Below are 5,319 nucleotides of genomic sequence, written 5' to 3'. Positions count from 1 at the left end.
GGTAAGTATTTTGGGTTATATTGTGTGTGTCATTCTGGCTGTGTTGTCATCCCTTCTTTATTTTATTCCCCTCTTTCTCTTTTCCTCTGTAACCTGATGACTTTCTACAGTAGCATATTTTGCTTCTTGGTTGTATGTTTCTGAATATATAGTATATTTTTGTTATTATGGTAAGTCTCCTACAAAAAAGTTGCAAATGTCTATTTTAAGTGGATAACAATCGTTGATTGCGTACAAAATTTTCCCCTTACTGGATCCAACTTTTAATGTATTCTCCCATGTTATTCATGGTTCTGGGTGACCACCCACTCGGGGCCCTCCTCCTTTTCCTCTCTTAGACAGGAGCTTTCTTTCCCCCAAATGAATATACTCTTCTCATAACCTCCCTTTGTTTCTAAAATTCGTGCTTCGAGTTTAGAGAACACGAACTCATCCCAGGTACCCTTAAGGTCTGGAGATCATTTTTTCCCCATATCGTTTGGGGGTTGTCCACCAACATCATTTTTACCCTGTGTCATTTTGAGGTCACCACAGAGATCATTAGGCAAATGTATGAGTTTGTTTTTCTTTCATAGTTTCTGCATTGGGATTGGTATCGGGAACAACCTTTTATGCTTCAAATGGTGCTATGTCTTTTGTTCCTTGTCCATAATTGTTCCAACTTTGCCTCTTACTGCTTTGTCTCATATTGTTTGTTTTATTGCTTATGATTTGTCTTTTCATGGTTTTATTATAGAGTTGGTCAACATCTTGTTGGTAAATCCAAGATAAAGCATAGAAATATTATAGGTGATGATGTTTCTCTAATGGGACATTTTATGACTGTTTTGTACTTGTACATGTTGCATTTGAACTAGATACTAAATGTACTGGTATTGCTTGCTTGACATTAGAAACTAGTGCTAGAGAGAATAATGTTAGTAAGCTTCCTAGTGAACATTATTTGAACTTGTGTAAAATGGGACTTTTCTTTTTTTTTCGTTTGGTGGAACTGGGGATTGAACTCAGACCCTGGTGTTTTCCAGGAAAGTGCTTATTTCACTGAGTCATCTCCCTGGCCCCAAATGGTACATTTTGAATTCAGATCAGACTGAGAAAACGTACATGTCTGTACATGGGTGGCATTGTTTATTGGTAACCATTAGCAAATTATTGTTGGTACAGGTATGGAGAATATTTGTTTCTTTAAAATTTTACACCAACTTGAATATTTCTGTCATGTACTTTGTCTAACTGGCATGGTAGCTCTTGTCTGTAATTCGCATACCCTGAGTGGCTGAGGCAAGAGAATCCCAAACTCAAGGCTAACCTGGGCAACCTAGTGCCTGAACAATATCCTTTCTCAAAGTAAAAAGTAAAAAAAATAAAAGAGAATGAAGAAAGAATGAAAATGAAAGAATAGAAGAGAAGTTCTGTAAATGTAGCTGGGGGTAGAATGCCTTGTGTTCAACCCTGTTTTAGACAATACTTTTATGTGTTATACATATGGCATATCATTTTATACAACATCATACATAAACTTTTGTAGGAGATTTTTATACTTACTTCGGGTTTTGTGTTACTAACGAATTCCATCTTATTTCAGGTGGATAAACTCCCTTTAGCATGTCTTGTAAGGCATGTGATGTATTCATAATCACCCTGAGATTATTTTGGGTGTATGTGAGAATGTCCAAAGTCCAGGTCAAAGCCATAAAGGAAGATAAAGAAACAAAACCCCTCTAAGTTTCAGAAAGTAAGTAAATAACCTGCATGAGATTGATTTCACATACAGAGTTCTAAAGACTCCAGAAAACAAAAACAAAAACAAAAAAAACCTACTACATTCAGTGAATTTGTCCAGAATATAATTAGCATAAAAAACCAGGTGATATTTCTGAACACTAACAATGAGCGACACAGAGCAGAAATCATTAATCTATTTACAATGATATCAGTGTCAAATTTGCAGAAATAAATTAATTCAAAGATGTAAGATCATATACACAGAATACAATGAGAGATGGGAGAAGTAATTGAAGAAGACGTGAGTTCTTTTGTTATTACGTAGACGAGTATGGATAAAATATCCACACTATATGCAGAGTTTCCTACAGACTCATGCAGTGCCAACAAAATTTGAAATATATTTTCCACAGAAAGAGAAAAAACCCCTGAAGTTCTATGGGACTATGAAAGAACCCAAATAACCAAGGAATTTATGACTAGAAAACTAGATGTGTATAATGCATTTATAATTAGAATTACATTGCAGAGCTGTGGCAGTCAGTGGTAGTGGCGTAGAAATGGACACACTGACAAATGGAACAGAATACAGGACCAAAAAATTGAAATATGTGTCGTGAGCACAGAGTTAAGAATGGGAATGGAGAGATCGTTCAGCGCTCTAAGCAATTACCTGGTAAGATCAATGACCTGGGTTTTGTCACCTCCAAGCTACAGAGCAAGACACTTTACCAAACATACAAATAAATAAACAAATAAATAAATAAATTTCAAAAACAATTTTTATTATTAATCTGAACAACTAATGCGATGACAACAATAGGCAATCTAACAACCACTGTTGAATTCCTATAATTTTTTTTAATTTCAAAAACAAGTGTTATGGCTTGTATCTAGTTGTCCCCTCAAAGCCTCCCGCAGTCCTGGGGTGGGGACTTCTAGAATCTGTGATTAACTCATGATCCACTGGGATTGTGTATGATCCAAGGCTGGGATTATGGGTCTTAGTACTGCTGGGATTATGGGTGTGAGTACTTCACCTAGCCTGTGTCAGAGAGCCTGAATGTAATATAAGAGACAGAGAGACAGACTTTCTGTAGCCATTGCTCCTTGTTGTTGCTGCTGTTTGGGGGCCATGAAGTGCTGCTTTCTAATCTGATCCCCACTGCCTTGGAGCTAGCTGAGTATGGACTGAAACCTCCAGGAACTGTGAGCTAAATAAACCTTTCCTTCCTTCATTTTGGGTGTCCAGTATTTGTCCCAGCAAAGAGACCAATGTAGCTAAGACAACAATAATGTCAAATAAGGAAAAATTACTCTTCAAAAATGTTGGAAAACTGGATATCTACAAGCCAAAGTATAAAAGGCAACCCTTATAGTACATTGATGAAAAAATCAACTCACAGCAAATGAAATACCTAAGTGTACACCTAAAACAATAAAATTTCTATACAAAAACATGGGAAAAGGTTCTTGAATTGGGTTTCACAGTTTCTCCTTATTTTACAACAAAGGTAGGAAACCACAGAAAATTTAGTAAATGGAATGACATCACACAATAAGTTGCAGCAAAGTGATGGAAATTTCCAACCAAGCACAATAGAATCATATAGAATGGGAGTAAACATTTGTGAATATGTTAAAAATCAGTGAAATATGTGGCTCAGATTGAACCATGTATTAATTATAAATATATCTCAATAGAGCTGTTAAGAAAATGACTCTTTCAAATGTCTCCCCTTTAGTTAAAGTTGACCATAAGTAGTGTCTGCTAAAGCTTCATGTGCCAATGGTGGCAAAACTAGAAGAGGGTGGAAACCTTGAGAGGTGGGGTTCTTAGAGGGTGTGTGTGCCCACAAAATAGGCCAGTGGGTACCCATCCCCTCTGGAATCTTCCTTTCCTTGACAGATTGTGAGCTGAGCTTTGTATTCCCATGCTCCCACTATACCATTGTGTGCTCATAAGAGACCCAAAACAGAGAGATCACTTGGTCTTGGCTCAAGCTCTAAGAGCTGGGAGCCAAAATGAACCTTTTCTATTTACAATTTGATGATCTCAAATACTGGTTACACTGACAGAAGGCTGGCTTGCACATGTACCTCAAGATGAAAGACACCCCAAGTATCCTTTAGTCATTGCTCAATCACCTGATACTTCTGAATTAGGACTTTGTCTTCCAAGAACCACGGCTCTTCTCCGCGCTCCAACATGAGGGTTGCCTCAGGTTTGGAATTGCAGTGGCTAGAAAAAGAGTCATTAAGGGAAATAATGTACTTGAGAGATGATAGAAAGTTCTTTTCTAAAGATAGACAAATATTTAGCAGCAAGGGCAACAAATACAAGAGAGCATTTGTTGTTCTTAATGGTGAAGCAGGGACATAAACATTGTGCTTCTCTAAAGGTTTCAATTTCCTTAGACAACTTAATTCAGAAGGCTCCCAATTTTTCAGACATCACAGACTCATTTTTTGGAAGACGATTTCTCCCCCCAGGAGGTTATGGGAAGTAGAGGTTGCCTGAGTGTTATTCAGAAGTGTACATTTGTGTAATACGCTGTTTATAATAGGGATCCCTCTTCTCTGAGAGAGTGACTTGCCCGTCCTTCTTTTCTGGAGGAAGAAGAGCTTAGACAGTAAAAGAAGCAGGAAGGAGTAGTTGTAAATACGGAGGAAGCTTCCCTGCTCTCTCACTGGGATACAATTCTAACACAACACTGATAGCGGCCCAGGATGTTGAAAGTTTTATAACCTGATTAACAATGTTACCCAGGTTTCTTATATTGTTGATATGTTTTTAAAAGCACATGCACTCTGGTGCACTCCTGTTCTCCTGTCTGCTTTCCCACAGTGATAAGGTGAATGCAGGCCTCCAACATCACATTTCTTTCAGCATCATCTGAGCAGGTGCCATGTGCAGCCAAACCTCCTAGGTGAGCTCTATAGCCATGGCTTATAATGACATTGAGAAGTGTAAAATACAGATACCCAAGAGTTGAGAATTAGGTGACACAGAATTCAATAATTCATCAGGATTATACATCATGACTAAGTAGGTTAACACCATAGATGTTGGGTTGGCTCAGCATATGCAAAATATACCGTGTTAACATAGCCAAAAAGAGAAATCACATGAGCATCTCAATACATGCAGAAAAGCTTTTGACAAAGTCCAATACCCACTCATGAGGGAAAATTGAAAAGTAAATTGGACTAGATGGTTTTTGCATCAACCTCACAAAAACCTTTAAGGACAACCCAATAGCCAACATCATACTACATAGTGAAAAACTGAAAGCTTTCCTATAAAATCAAAAACAAGACAAGGATGTTCACCATCACCACTCCTATTCAATATACTTGTGGATATATTAGCTAGAGAAAGTAGACAAGGGAAAGAATTAAAAGCCCTAAAAACAGGAAGGAATAAGTTATTGTTATTGGTAGGTAACATGATATTCTAGAAAGAAAACTCCAGAAACTCCACAAAAAGACTTGCAGACAGATTTAGTGACCAAGTTTACCAGTGTGGTTGATTACCAAATGAACATTAAAACAGCAATGGCGTTCCTAGCCACGAGGAGTAAACTCACAGAG

The 5,319-nt window shown here is 37.5% G+C and overlaps 1 long non-coding RNA gene across 1 annotated transcript in view; it reads left to right on the top strand.

Moving 5' to 3' along the window:
- The first annotated feature begins 2,388 nt into the window (after positions 1-2,388).
- The window catches only part of LOC111818739, an 18,157-nt gene continuing 15,226 nt past the window's right edge, over positions 2,389-5,319 (top strand). Inside the window, exon 1 of the long non-coding RNA XR_002822653.1 lies at positions 2,389-2,401. This is a non-coding gene — a long non-coding RNA (uncharacterized LOC111818739). The remainder of the gene's footprint in view (positions 2,402-5,319) is intronic.

This window comes from Octodon degus, unplaced genomic scaffold, assembly GCF_000260255.1.
Source record: "Octodon degus isolate 3935 unplaced genomic scaffold, OctDeg1.0 scaffold00100, whole genome shotgun sequence".
In the NCBI taxonomy this organism is placed as follows: domain Eukaryota; kingdom Metazoa; phylum Chordata; class Mammalia; order Rodentia; family Octodontidae; genus Octodon; species Octodon degus.
This window is presented reverse-complemented; position numbering and strand designations above follow the sequence as displayed.